This window comes from Triticum urartu, chromosome 6 (genome assembly GCF_003073215.2).
Source record: "Triticum urartu cultivar G1812 chromosome 6, Tu2.1, whole genome shotgun sequence".
In the NCBI taxonomy this organism is placed as follows: domain Eukaryota; kingdom Viridiplantae; phylum Streptophyta; class Magnoliopsida; order Poales; family Poaceae; genus Triticum; species Triticum urartu.
The window spans coordinates 473475758-473492145 of NC_053027.1; positions in this window are offsets into that span (position 1 = coordinate 473475758).

Below are 16388 nucleotides of genomic sequence, written 5' to 3' on the forward strand. Positions count from 1 at the left end.
TTGTTTGCTGTCGGCCGTGACCTACAACACAAGGTATGACCGGCGGCATACCATTCAATCACGCACCATCCAGTGATTGGTAGAAAACGACAAACACCCAAAACCCACCCAGGGCGATGGGACAAAGGGAATCGAAACTGACCAGATCCCATAGGTTGGTTTTTTGTTGGTGCGGGCAAGGAGAAACGCACGCTGCCAGGGCTGGTCGGAGCAAAGATCCATGTATCATTATCCATCATATGATTTTGCAGGTGTCACGTCCACCCATAGCGTACAGTTTTGACTGGTGGGTTGTGCTGTTCGGTTGACTCCAGCCACGGTCGTTACTAAATACATAGTCTAGGGCCAAGTAGGTGATTTTGGGCGTCCGAGTGTGGAGAAGGGAGTGCAAAAAAAGGATAGAGGGCTTTGGTCGGGCACACAACGATGGGGCTAGGTAGACTGTGTGCCACGTTGAGACTTGGTCATAATCAACTCCTAAGTTCGAGTTTCTTCATGCGGTTTTTTCCAATGTGAGGCCAATTTCAACCAAGAATTGTAGCCAAATTGGGTTTCTTCAAATTATGATGCCGATGACTATGCTCATGCTGTGTCATTTCACACCAACCCTCTGCTGGGGTAGTCCGTTAAGGACCATGAAATGACCGCATGCCAAGTAAGGCAACACCAAACCGTATGAACCCAGCAACATGGCTCCGAGCCAAACAAACCAAGAACAAACCTCCGCAATGAATACCTAACTCGCCATGGAAGACACAACAAAAGTAGTCATAACCCGAAACCTAAAACCAACGACCGTCTGTTGGCCTGGCAACAGAGCAGGAGAGGCCCAGCATAACCCGACCTGGCCAATGCCAACTGCTGAATAAGTCACAAAGTTGGCCACTCGCTAGGTGAGCTATCAGAACAATGTTTTTTTTAGAATAATCGCAAAATAATAACACCAAACAGGATGAAAGGAGCACCAGAAAGTTGATCCAAACATACCGAGGACGAGCCTCCCAATGATATCCTACCCGGCAACCAACATCACATCAAATGTGTCCGCCACTCATTTTCCAACTAGCGCTACCAAGATGGGAGGAATACACGCATGTCAGACCAGACCACCATCGCATCGGAGTATCTGGCGCACACGAACACAACAAACCAACCATTTGTACCATGTGCGCAATACACTAGCTCCGTACCACCTCCATCACCCCGGACTCTGAGCGGGGTAGTTGGGTAGGATCAATGAATTTTGTAACCCACCACTGTCGCATGGGCCTGACTGGCACACACTGACACAATAGCCGGCCAGGAAACCAAACATGCGTATCCGAGACCCACGATCATACTTAACAACTCTATTCTCGACCAATTGCTCATGCATATGTTCCCTCGACAACTGCACGCCTTAGGAATGAGCAACGTGAGCATCCAGCTCAGAGCACTCATATCACCCCCACCGGCGCTTGAGTCTTGACCACCGTTTCTTGCCATGTCGGATGGATGATCCTCATTGGGCATCGAATAGAGCTGACCTTAAATGACTATATTCCTCATGACTGACTAACCAAACTGCTGTAGTTGAGGGGATCACCTTTTTCTAGGCTAGCAGACAAATACGATAAGTGCCCACCATCGCTTCGTTCGTCTGCCAAAGGCCATCTTGGCTTTCTGCACTGGTACATGCCCTATACTTGCACATCTTCCGCTAAGCGATCAACTACAAAAAGATGAGACGCCCACACGCCCACTAGGGAATGAACCTGATATGCGGGAAACACAGAAACCAGCCTCAGGTAAACAGTCGGGTACATATGAAAGGAGCAAACCCACCTTAGACGCCAGGCAACACCTAGCAATACATGCAAGCAAAAAACGATAGCAGCGGTTACGACCGCCCCCGATAATACCGAGCATCCGAGCATACCCAAACAAAACCAGTCAGACAAGCCCCAACAGATGATAGCAATTCAAATGCGGAGGGGCTTTCAGTACCTAGAGTCTTGTCGTCATGGAGGGGCATGTGTGTTCCTTTTCTAGTTGGTGGGATCTGATGGGGGCATTGTGTGGCCATTTTTCCCGTTGATCTAGTTCGGATGCAGAAGCGCGTTGCATGTCAGACACTTTTTGTCGCGGCCCTGGCAGGGTGGTGCCTATGGGCGATTATCGTGTCTATTATTGTTTGTAAGCCACCCATTTATACACACAGCACAGGGCCATGAGAATCGCGTACCTAGCCATACCCGACATGTGGGAACAACTCTCCTCTTAATTAAATGATGAGGTAAATCTTTTGCCTCCGTTTCGAAAAAAAAACATGTGGGAACAACTTAAGGCATTCGCATGCCAAAGGCTATCATGATTTTTTTACATTGGGGACCCGTGCAAGGTTTAACTACATTCCCTTCTTGTCACATCTTCTGCTACACATGCATGCCAAAGTCTCACACGCAAGATTGACTATCTTGTCCGGCATCGTGCCGTCACAAAAAAAACAATGGACACAATTGTCCTCCAATCACTAGCCTCAACATACATGTTTCACCATCTTGTCTGGCACCGTATCGTGACCATCCCAGCTCTACACGCATGGTCTCAGCAACTACAAAGGGTCATGTGAATCACATGCCCGACTCAATGGTCATACCTGGTACTTAGGGCGACTCGAATGGAAAAAAACGCCAAGACATATGGCCTAGCCTTCTACCCTTCATCTTGTGCACTACCATGCCATCATATCATATAAGTAACATAATAGCATGATGTCCCAGATAAGAGTAACCAAGCTAACAACATGGCATAAGACGGACTCTAACCCGATTAAAGATACTAAGCAAATGTCGAATCAAGCGGTAACATAGCCATAACAAGGTTTGCTAGGAGGTGGAAGTCATGTTTGTATGTGGGCAACATGATAGACTTAAATATCTGGAACGTGACGGGACATATGATAGCATCGAGAATCTAGAAAGAAAAGCTAGTAATAGTATCAAGGATAATGACCATCCTTGCCTGGTACTCACGGTTAGTAGAAGATCAACCCTTTGCTCGAAGATCACATCATCTTTGAGTCCTATCCATGAAGAAACGAAGAAGCAAAGAACGCTGAAAAGAACAACAGATACACACTTAATACTACGACAGAAGATCCATCATGTTCATGATATACAATGGCATGGCATGGCAAGGGAAGCAATAGTTACACATTAAGTGAAGTTCGATACGGAATTATTTCGCATCTCGATGGGACTCCACGTTTATGATATGGTTCAATCGTGTTTATGTAGACATCAATATTAAATATTGTTAACATTGCAAGGGGTGAGAAGATATAAACTACCCTATCTAGTCATTTTAAATGAGGCGGGAAGCATCTATATAGGATCTCGTGAAAGTACTCCATTGAAATTAATTAATTATTTTATATTCTACCCTAAACAATATTTCAAAAAAATTAACATGAACAACTAATAGCATAATTAGATTCATCACATTTTTCTGGTCTAAAACCGAATATAAAGTTTTGTGATCCAAGTTATGGTTATTTGTTATATCTTTGCGATGCAAATTTTGTTATTTTCCTGTAAAGAAATGAGCAATACTTTCCTATAATTATTAATAGTTCAGATTATAAACGAGCCAAAACTGCAACAAACTGGGCCTAAACGGATGGGTGTAGAACAACCAAACAACACATAGGTTGGGGCCTATCTACCGAGTGCTCCTGGGCCAAGACCATGAGGCAGGGCAAGGGGCTGAGGCTCACCTAGTGGGCTTTAGCCCAGATCTTGTCGGCGAGCTTCGAATCAAAGGCAGGAAGGGGCCGTTGGCAAGGCATCTAGGCGGCGAGCTTCGAATCAAAGGCAAGAAGCAGCCGTTGGCGAGGCATCTAGGCGGGACCGTGCGACACTAAATCTCGCCCAGATCTGGCCGACGGCGACAAAGCCGGGTGTTGACGGCACGACGCCATGGCCTCTCCTACGGGATGGTTGCGGTTGATCTCCTGCAGAAAGGGACAGAGGAGGTCACTGTTGGGAAACGTAGTCATTTCAAAAAAATTCTTACGCACACACAGGATCAGGATGATGCATAGCAACGAGAGGGGAGAGTGTGTCCACGTACCCTCGCAGACCGAAAGCGGCAGTGTTAGCACAACGCGGTTGATGTAGTCGTACGTCTTCACGATCCGACCGATCCAAGTACCGAACGCACGGCACCTCCGAGTTCAGCACACGTTCAGCTCGATGACGTCTCATGAACTCCGATCCAGCAGAGCTTCACGGGAGAGGTTCGTCAGCACGACGGCGTGATGATGGTGATGATGATGCTACCGATGCAGGGCTTCACTTAAGCACTGCTACGATATGATCGAGGTGGATTATGGTGGAGGGGGCACCGCACACGGCTGGGAGAGATCAACAGATCAACTTGTGTGTCTAGAGGTGCCCCCTGCCCCCGTATATAAAGGACCAAGGGGGGAGGCCGACCGGCCCCTGTAGGCGCGCCAGGAGGAGGAGTCCTCCTCCTAGTAGGAGTAGGACTCCCCTCTTTCTTACTCCTACTAGGAGGGGGAAAGGAAGGGGGGGGAGAAGGAAAGGGGGGCGCCACCCCCCTCTCCCAGTCCAATTCGGAACAGAGGGGGGGGGGGCGTGGCCTGCCCTAGGCCAGCCCTCTCTCTCTCTCCACTAAGGCCCATAAGGCCCACTATTTCTCTTGGGGGGTTCCGGTAACCCTCCGGCACTCTGGTTTTCTCCGAAACTATCCGGAACACTTCCTGTGTCCGAATATAGTCGTCCAATATATCGATCTTTACGTCTCGACCATTTTGAGACTCCTTGTCATGTCCGTGATCATATCCGAGACTCCGAAGTACCTTCGGTACATCAAAACACAAAAACTCATAATACCGAGCGTCGCTGAACTTTAAGCGTGCGGACCCTACAGGTTCGAGAACTATGTAGACATGACCGAGACACGTCTCCGGTCAATAACCAATAGTGGAACCTGGATGCTCATATTGGCTCCCACATACTCTATGAAGATCTTTATCGGTCAAACCGCATAACAACATACGTTGTTCTCTTTCTCATCGGTATGTTACTTGTCCGAGATTCGATCGTCGGTATCTCAATACCTAGTTCAATCTCGTTACTGACAAGTCTCTTTACTCGTTCCGTAATACATCATCCCACAGCTAACTCATTAGTTACAATGCTTGCAAGACTTATAGTGATGTGCATTACCGAGTGGGCCCAGAGATACCTCTCCGACAATCGGAGTGACAAATCCTAATCTTGATCTATGCCAACTCAACAAGTACCATCGGAGACACATGTAGAGCACCTTTATAATCACCTAGTTACATTGTGACGTTTGGTAGCACACGAAGTGTTCCTCCGGTAATCGGGAGTTGCATAACCTCGGAGTCATAGGAACATGTATAAGTCATGAAGAAAGCAATAGCAGTAAACTAAACGATCAAGTGCTAAGCTAACGGAATGGGTCAAGTCAATCACATCATTCTCCTAATGATGTGATCCCGTTAATCAAATGACAACTCATGTCTATGCTTAGGAAACGTAACCATCTTTGATTAATGAGCTAGTCAAGTAGAGGCATACTAGTGACACTCTGTTTGTCTATGTATTCACACATGTACTAAGTTTTCGGTTAATACAATTCTAGCATGAATAATAAACATTTATCATGATATGAGGAAATAAATAATAGCTTTATTATTTCCTCTAGGGCATATTTCCTTCAGTCTCCCACTTGCACTAGAGTCAATAATCTAGATTACACAGTAATGATTCTAACACCCATGGAGCCTTGGTGCTGATCATGTTTTTCTCGTGAGAGAGGCTTAGTCAACAGGTCTGCAACATTCAGATCCGTATGTATCTTGCAAATCTCTATGTCTCCCACCTGGACTTGATTACGGATGGAATTGAAGCGTCTCTTGATGTGCTTGGTTCTCTTGTGAAATCTGGATTCCTTTGCCAAGGCAATTGCACCAGTATTGTCACAAAATATTTTCATTGGACCCGATGCACTAGGTATGACACCTAGATCGGATATGAACTCCTTCATCCAGACTCCTTCATTCGCTGCTTCCTAAGCAGCAATGTACTCTGCTTCACACGTAGATCCCGCCACGACACTTTGTTTAGAACTGCTCCAACTGACAGCTCCACCATTCAATATAAACACGTATCCGGTTTGCGATTTAGAATCGTCCGGATCAGTGTCAAAGTTTGCATCAACGTAACCATTTACGATGAGCTATTTGTCACCTCCATGAACGAGAAACATATCCTTAGTCCTTTTCAGGTATATCAGGATGTTCTTGACCGTTGTCCAGTGGTCCACTCCTGGATTACTTTGGTACCTCCCTGCTAAACTAATAGCAAGGCACACATCAGGTCTGGTACACAACATTGCATACATGATAGAACCTATGGCCGAAGCATAGGGAACATCTTTCATTTTCTCTCTATCTTCTGCAGTGGTCGGGCATTGATTCTTACTCAACTTCACATCTTGTAACACATCAAGAACCCTTTCTTTGCCTGATCCATTTTGAACTTCTTCAAAACTTTGTCAAGGTATGTGCTTTGTGAAAGTCCAATTAAGCGTCTTGATCTATCTCTATAGATCTTGATACCCAATATGTAAGCAGCTTCACCGAGGTCTTTCCTTGGAAAACTCTTATTCAAATAACCTTTTATGCTATCCAGAAATTCTATATCATTTCCAATCAACAATATGTCATCCATATATAATATTAGAAATGCTACAGAGCTCCCACTCACTTTCTTGTAAATACATGCTTCTCCAAAAGTCTGTATAAAACCATATGCTTTGATCACACTATCAAAACGTTTATTCCAACTCCGAGAGGCTTGCACCAGTCCATAAAAGGATCACTAGAACTTGCACACTTTCTTAGCACCCTTTGGATCAATAAAACCTTCAGGTTGCATCATATACAACTCTTCTTCCAGAAATCCATTCAGGAATGCAGTCTTTACATCCATTTGCCAAATTTCATAATCATAAAATGCGGCAATAGCTAACATGATTCGGACGAAATTAAGCATCGCTATGGGTGAGAAGGTCTCATCGTAGTTAACTCCTTGAGCTTGTCAAAAACCTTTCATAACAAGTCGAGCTTTGTAGACAATAACATTACCATCAGCGTATGTCTTCTTCTTGAAGATCCATTTATTCTCGATGGCTTGCCGATCATCGGGCAAGTCAACCAAAGTCCTCACTTTGTTCTCATACATGGATCCCATCTCAGATTTCATGGCCTCTAGCCATTTTGCGGAATCTGGGCTCATCATCGCTTCCTCATAGTTCGTAGGTTCGTCATGGTCTAGTAACATGACCTCTAGAACAGGATTATCGTACCACTCTGGTGCGGATCTTACTTTGGTGGACCTACGAGGTTCGGTAGTAATTTGATATGAAGTTTTATGATCATCATCATTAGCTTCCTCACTAATTGTTGTAGGTGTCACAGGAACCGGTTTCTGTGATGAACTACTTTCCAATAAGGGAGCAGGTACAGTTACCTCATCAAGTTCTACTTTCCTCCCACTCACTTCTTTCGAGAGAAACTCCTTCTCTAGAAAGGATCCATTCTTAGCAACAAAAGTCTTGCCTTCAGATCTGTGATAGAAGGTGTACCCAACTGTTTCTTTCGGGTATCCTATGAAGACACATTTCTCCGATTTGGGTTCGAGCTTATCGGGTTGAAGCTTTTTCACATAAGCATCGCAGCCCCAAACTTGAAGAAACGACAACTTTGGCTTCTTGCCAAACCACAGTTCATAAGGAGTCATCTCCGGAGGCATGGCAAGCTGTGATGGCCGCTACCAATCAAACACGCAGCTGATCATGCAAATTCTGCAAGAGCGCAACCAAGGGAATCATGGCCAGGGCAACAATCAGAATCAGTTTGCTACACTCAACTAGTTCCTTGCTAACCAGCCAAAGACCTTCAGCAACTGTGTCGAGGCATCAGACGCTGATGATTGGCTCGTGGATATATGCAAGCATTTCGAGTGCAGTAACGTCAGGCCTGAGGACTTTGTCAAGTTTGCCTCCTTCCAACTCAAAGACCAAGCTGCAAAATGGTTTCAGCAATACAAAGATTCCAAAGGAGGCTGTGTGATTACCTGGGATGAATTCCGTCAAGACTTCAAAGCTCATCACATTACTCAGAGTGTTGTTGAAAGCAAGCGTGAGGAATTCCACAACCTGAAGCAAGGCAGCTTGTCTGTTTACCAGTATAACATTCTGTTCCAAAGGCTCGCTCGTTTCGCCAAGCAAGACGTCCCTGACGAGAAGAGCATGATTTATCGGTTCATGGATGGCCTCAGAGAAGATCTTCAACTTGCTCTCGTGCTTTTCGAGTCTCAGAAGTATGATGAGTTTTACAACATGGCAATGAAGCAAGAGACTGCTCAACTCAAGTGCGATGCTTCCAAGAAGCGAGTCAGAGATGCAACTCCTTCTTCCTCAACTCAAGTGGCTAAGTAGCAAAAGTATTGGCTGCCTCCTCCGTTCCGTTAGCCTTATCAGCAAAAGAGCAAAGGTGGCAATGGATCTTCCCACCCACCCAACCCAGGCTTTCAGAACAAGACTTCGTCTCAAGCTCCAAGATCAAGTGCTCCGTATCACCGTCCGCTCTCGGAGGTCACGTGCAACAAGTGTCAGCAGAAGGGTCACTATGCCAATAAATGCTTCAATCAGAGGCGTCTTCCTCCTCCTGTGAGGTCTGCTAGCACCGCAGTGGTTAAGCATAATCCCAAGCACGCCAAGGTCAACTTGTTGAACGCAGCTCATGCAGAGGACTCGTCAGATGTGATTATGGGTAACTTTTCAGTTAACTCTACTCCTGCAAAAGTCCTTTTTGATACTGGTGCATCGCATTGTTTCATGTCAAGATCATTTGTTTCAAAGCATGACTTCATTTCGGAAATGTTGGGTAAACCTATGGGAGTGGTTTCTCCGGCCAAGTCTATGAGGGCTACCTCAATAGTCCCGGATGTTTCTATCATGATGGGTGACTTCAAGTTTCTGGCTTCCCCAATGGTCCTTGGTAACTCGGATATTGACCTTAATTATTCTCAGAATGGATTGGCTTTCTAAGCACAAGGCTCAGCTTGATTGTGCTGCCAGGCAGATTCAATTGACTCATTCGTTTGAGGATGTAATTTTCTTTGCCGCTAATGATGATAACATTCGACTGTTTTCTCTCAATGAGAAAGGCGAGCTGGATGCCATCTCTCAAATTACAGTCGTTTGCGAATATCAAGACGTCTTTCCAGAAGAGCTTCCAAGAATGCCTCTGCACCGGCCAGTTGAATTCGTCATCGATCTTGAGCCTGGCACGGAACCTGTTTGCAAATGTCCTTACAAGCTTGGACCTGAAGAGTTGAAGGAGCTAAAGAAGCAACTCGATATTCAAGAGCGTATGGGTCTCATCCGACCAAGTTCTTCTCCATGGGGTTGTGGAGTTCTTTTTGTGAAGAAGGATGGAACGGACCGACTCTGTGTTGACTACCGTCCATTGAACAAGAAGACCATAAAGAACAAGTACCCACTTCCCAACATCAATGAGCTGTTTGAACAACTCAAAGGTGCTCAAGTATTCTCCAAGCTTGATCTCCGTATGGGCTATCATCAGATTCGCATTCGTGAGCAAGATATCCCTAAGACAACGTTCAGAACAAGCTATGGTTCATATGAATACACTGTCATGTCTTTCGGCCTCGTCAATGCTCCGCCAACATTCTCTCGCATGATGAATTTCATCTTCAACCCCTACACAAATGACTTCGTCTTGGTCTACCTCGATGACATTTTGGTCTTTTCCAAGAACAAGGAAGATCATGCCAAGCACTTGCGTTTGGTGCTGGATAAGCTCAGAGAACATCAGTTCTATGCCAAGTTTTCAAAGTGCGAGTTTTGGCTCGATGAGGTTCTCTACCTTGGGCATATCATCTCTGCCAAGGGCATAGAGGTGAATCCTGAGAAGGTGCCTACAATTGTGAATTGGGAGCCACCTCAGAATGTGAAGCAACTCCGCAGCTTCCTGGGTCTCGCAAGCTATTGTCGAAGGTTCGTTGAGAACTTCTCTAAGATCGCGAAGCCTCTTTCCAACATTCTCCAGAAGCACGTCAAGTACGTTTGGTCTCCTGAATGTGCATCACTTTCAACACCTTGAAAGAGAAGTTAGTCACTGCTCCAGTTCTGACTCCTCCTGATGAATCCAAACCGTTTGAGGTCTTCTGTGATGCTTCTCTTCAAGGTATTCCTCAAGGATTTCTGGCCAACCTCCAAGTCTCTCCTACTTTGGAAGATCAGATTCGCGAGGCTCAACTTCTTGATGCTATGGTGAAGAAGGTGAAGATTGGGATTGCCAAGAGTCAACCCAAGTACGAGTGCTATCGCCTTGATGACAAAGATACTCTATTCTTCAAGAATCGCATTGTTGTGCCTAAAGGTGACCTTCGTAAAGTCATTATGAACGAGGCTCACAATTCACTCCTCTCTATCCACCCTGGAAGTACAAAGATGTACCAGGACCTCAAGCAGTCGTATTGGTGGACTCGAATAAAGCGTGAGATTGCTCAGTTCGTGAATGAATGTGATGTCTGCAGAAGAGTGAAGGCAGAACACCAACGACCAGCTGGTCTCCTCCAACCTCTTGCCATTCCAGAATGGAAGTTTGACCATATTGAGATGGACTTCGTGACTGGATTTCCGAAGTCCAAGTGTGGTAATGCTATCTTCGTTGTCATCGACAAACTCACTAAAGTGGCTCATTTCCTTCCTATCAAAGAATCTATCACAACAGCTCAATTGGCAGAGCTATATACCTCCCGGATTGTCTCTCTGCATGGCATTCCGCAGTTGATATCTTCAGATCGTGGCAACATCTTCACCTCTAAGTTCTGGGATTCTTTTCAGAAGACCATGGGCACCAACATCTGTTTCAGCACAGCTTTTCATCCTCAAACTAGTGGCCAAGTCGAGCGAGTAAATCAGATTCTTGAAGATATGCTCAGGGCTTGCGTCATCTCTTTCGGTATGAAGTGGGAAGATTGTCTTTCATATGCCGAGTTCTCCTACAACAACAGCTTCCAAGCGAGTTCGGGCAAGGCCCCATTCGAAATTCTCTATGGCAGGAAGTGCCGTACTCCTCTTAACTGGTCAGAGACTGGTGAATGTCAACTTCTTGGCAATGACTTGATCACAGAGGCAGAAGAGATGTGCAAAGTCATTCGTGATAATCTCAAAGCCGCACAATCGCGCCAGAAGAGTTACTATGATAGCAAGCATCGTGACTTGGCTTTCGAGATCGGAGACCATGTCTACCTCCGCGTCTCTCCAATGAAAGGTACTCGTCGCTTCGGTATCAAAGGAAAGGTTGTCCCTAGATACGTGGGTCCTTTCAAGATCATCAACAAGAGAGGCGATCTCGCCTATCAACTTGAGCTTCCCTCCAACTTTGCAAACGTGCACGACGTGTTTCATGTCTCTCAGCTCCACAAGTGCTTCAAGACTCCTGACCGCACCGTCAACTTTGAAGACATTGATCTCCAAGAAGACTTGTCTTATCATGAGCACCCCGTTGCTATTCTTGAAGAAACTGAGCGCAAGACTCGCAACAAGTCTATCAAATTCCTCAAAGTCAAGTGGTCACATCATTCAGACCGTGAAGCCACCTGGGAACGCGAGGATCACCTCCGTTTTGAGTACCCGGAGTTTTTCCAGTCCTAAATCTCGGGATGAGATCCTTTCGTAGTGGTGGAGTGTTGTAACACCTCGGATGTAATTTACCTTATTTGTACTCCAACTCTTGTCGTTTTCGGCACTAAGTTATTTTATTTCCTCGTTGTTGGGTTTTTTTCTCCGTGTGTTTTGTCTTTGTCATGCATATCATATCATGTCATCATGTGCATTGCATTTGCATACATGTTTGTCTCATGCATCCGAGCATTTTCCCCGTTGTCCGTTTTGCATTCCGGCGCTCCTACGTCCTCCGGTGTCCCTTTCTACCTCTTTTCGTGTGCGGGTGTTAAACGTTTTAGGATTGGACCAAGACTTGTCATGCGGCCTTGGTTTACTACCGGTAGACCGCCTGTCAAGTTTCGTGACATTTGGACTTCGTTTGATACTCCAACGGTTAACCGAGGGACCGAAAGGGCCTCGTGTGTGTTGCAGCCCAACACCCTTCCAAACTGGCCCAAAACCCACCTAAACCTCCTCCATCATCTAGAGCGTTCGATCATGATCGCGTGGCCGCAAACCGCACCCAGTTACGTTGTGACGTTTGGTAGCACACAAAGTGTTCCTCCGGTAATCGGGAGTTGCATAACCTCATAGTCATAGGAACATGTATAAGTCATGAAGAAAGCAATAGCAGTAAACTAAACGATCAAGTGCTAAGCTAACGGAATGGGTCAAGTCAATCACATCATTCTCCTAATGATGTGATCCCGTTAATCAAATGACAACTCATGTCTATGGTTAGGAAATTTAACCATCTTTGATTAATGAGCTAGTCAAGTAGAGGCATACTAGTGATACTCTGTTTGTCTATGTATTCACACATGTACTAAGTTCCGGTTAATACAATTCTAGCATGAATAATAAACATTTATCATGATATGAGGAAATAAATAATAACTTTATTATTGCCTCTAGGGCATATTTCCTTCAGTCACGGTGAGAGAGAGAGACGAGAAGGAGGAAGAAGTGGCAGGGCTGCGGAGGAGGTCTTCACCGTGGCCGGTGGGGCAGGCGCTGCCGATGGGGAGCCAAGGGAGCTCGGGAAGAGGATCCTAGAGGCGAAACAGGCCGTGGGGAGAGCCTGCCTTGGGCTCGCACGGGCTGCTGGTGGTGGTTGGAGGAGGGGACGCTCGGGAACCACATCTCGGATCCTGCGGCTCAAATCGCATGGGGGTTGTGTGGAGGTGAGAGATGGAGGAGGCTGGTTGGGTTGGTGTGAAAATTAAGCACGAAGGGGTGGCTGCTTAAATAGGTAGGCGAAGGATTTGACGACTACGTTTTTATTTTCGATTGAAACAGGATGTCGTTTAATTAGGTAGATTTTATTTATCGCCCATGGCTGATAAATCTTCGAGGCTACGCCAACAACGGTTATTTTTGATTGAAAGGGGATGCTGCTTAAATAGGTAGATTTTATTATTGCTCACGGCTGATAAATCTTCGCGGCTACGCTAGCAGCAGTTATTTTTTTATTGAAAGGGGATGCTGCTTAAATAGGTAGATTTTATTTATTGCCCACGGCTGATAAATCTTCGAGGCTACGCCAGCAACGGAGCTAGTTAACCCGCTGACTTATGGGTTTCATGTGATATTTTCTTCGTTGTTGCTTTCTATTGTTGGTATTAGTTTTTGTTTTGTTTTTTTCTCTGCTAGCTTTCGATTTTTTTCGCTGTTTTGCCCATTTTCAGTGGTTTATTTTGGTCTCTTCTTCTTTTTGTTACTATTTTGTTCATATAGTTTTACAAATGTCCAGAATTTTTTAAATTATTCACTATTTCAAAAAAAGGAATTAAAAAAATTATTCCACTCTCTAGAAAATTTAGACACATTTTTAATAAATGTTTTTTAAAAATAAAATCTTGTGTATTTTATTTTATTCCATATTTAAAAAAAATGGTTTAGATTCGAATAGTAGTAGTAGTAGTACTCTCGCATGTTACACACGCGGACCCCGGCTGTCTTATCGTTTGCCATGTGCATGGTTGTTTCGCTCGCGGCGAAGACACACATACTTCGTTCGCTTGACCGGGTATGCACGGGGGCATGGTCGTTCGCTTCATGTCAGGCTATGAAGTATTGTACGACGCGGGATCAACTACCGTCGGGGGGTTGCTAAATTTCAAAGACTTGTCGTAGCGGCCGACAGGCCTCCAATGCCGGCCTGCTGGGCTCCAGCCACTGAATGCTCCTCCTGCCTTTGGACCACGTGATCGATGTTGTCATGGATGGTGTCGCCCCGTGGTGCCTCTTTGAAGCAGGACATGGCCTCTGTCGAAGGGGCCATTGGGCGAAGGTGCATTTGTGCCATACGTAGTCGAGGGAGAAGACGAGCTAAGGGGAGAGACCTATGTGGAGCGGTGGCGACCTTGGTTATGTGACCACTGTGAGTCATCGAGATATTGGGGGTCTTTATATAGATGGACGAAGAGGATTGGGGTTTTGGGGTTGAAGGTAGCTGCACGGGAACGGGTGTCGGTGTCAAAACTGGCGGATCTCGGGTAGGGGGTCCCGAACTGTGCGTCTAGGATCGATGGTAACAGGATACGGGGGACACGATGTTTGCCCAGGTCCGGGCCCTCTCTATGGAGGTAATACCCTACGTCATGCTTGATTGATCTTGATGAATATAAGTGTTACAGGAGTTGATCTACCACGAGATCTTAATGGCTAAACCCTAGAAGTCTAACCTGTATGACTATGGTAATGAGTATATCCTTTCCGGACTAACCCCTCCGGTTTATATAGACACCGGGAGGATCTAGGGTTTACATAGAGTCGGTTACATAAGAAGGAACCGTCATAGTCGGTCGCCAAGCTTGCCTTCCACGCCAAGGAGAGTCCAATCCGGACACGAATACAGTCTTCGGCCTTCATGTCTTCACAGCCCATCAGTCCGGCCCATGGATAACAGGCCGGACGCCCGAGGACCCCTTAGTCGAGGACTCCCTCAGTAGCCCCCGAACCAGTCTTCTATAGCGAGGTGTTCGAAACACAAATTGTCTTCGGCATTGCAAGGCGGGTTCCTCCTTTAATGATCTCCAAGTGATGTATTCGACCATCAGTTCAATGTCGCTCCCCTTGGCTTCTGCGCATTAAATAACTTCGCCTCCCACGTGTCAAGCGAAGGTGGAAGGTCAGGGTATTTTTACAGATAACACCCCGTCCATGCAAGGAAGAGCACCTATTAAAGAGATTGGATCCTAGATCCATTCGGCACCACGCAGAGGAAATCCCCAGAAACTGCTTAGGAGAAACCATTCCAGCATGGCTAGTGCCCCCAGCTCCTCCACCCATTACGGCCCAGAGAAAGGCCAGCGGGAGAGGTGTTCAGTGTCCCACAGTCAATTGACGAAGCTGCAGACGCAGGGATTTCTTACCCCCGCAGATCTAGTTTCTGTTCGAGCGGGGCTAGATTCCTTCGATGGTGAGACTCAAGCAGAGGACTTCCCCAATCCATCTGGGGGAGAGCGAGTATGTTTCGTCCCCTACCTGCTAAGGGGCATTGGGTTTCCCATTCATCCGTTCCTCCGAGGGCTCTTGGAATACTATGGCCTCCAGCTGCACAACTTCACCCCTGCATCCATTCTGCGCATTGCGGGTTACGTCGCTTTATATGAACTATTCCTGGGTATCGAGGCTCATTTCGAGCTGTGGAGGAAGTTGTTCTGTCTTGTCCCGCGTAATCACGAGGGGTCAATATTTGAAGTGGGCGGAGCCGAAGTATGGCGTATCGCCAATACTGGATATCTGCCCGGCACACCAAGGAAGGCATCCGAAGAATGGCCTTCTGAATGGTTCTATATTGAGGACGTCGCGCTCCCTGACCCAGTTTGAAAGGGCCTTCCTGAATTTGCGAGCGTTCCGCTGAAGAAACGCCACAGTTGGCGTCCCCGGAGTCTTGAAGAGGATGACAACGCAGAAGTTTGCCAGGTTATGAGCAAGATAAAGACGCTCGCTCAGTCCAGACTCACAATAATCGGGGTAATGGCGACCTCCATAGTGCAAGGGGTTCAACTGCTACAATACAGAGGGTTGCCCATGTGGCACTACAATGGGGAGGATGACACCTCCCGCTATGGCCAGAAGGGTCCAGATACCCCCGCCACTCTGGCCAAAATATTGGTCGAGCTGTTTAAAGGGGAGGAAGAGGAGTTTCTTCGCATTAAGCGCAGAGATGGGTATTCTATGTATGATCCTCCCAGTTGGGTAAGCTTCAACCCCTCTATTCCACTCATTCCCCCTCCGGATTACTTTTGATAAATTTCAAGTCTGTTTGTTATGACAGCACTGGCGGAAGGTCACCGAAGGACTTCATAGTCCTGCCCCACAGCCGGAGATCCACAACCGGGAGCTAGATCCTGGGTTTGAAGAGGATCCGGATATATTCGTGGTGCTTGCGGGGGGAGTGTTTTACCAGACAAGCTATGATGGCACAGAAGTGGCCATCACTGTCGACTACCCTGGCCTTCTTCCTGCTTCACATGTAAATAATTAAGAAACACCTTCTCTAAAAGAGTGCTCTTATTCTGCCTCACCCACCACACTGTATCGTGCTTCACAGGGAAGACGTTCAGTGATTTCGAAGAGAT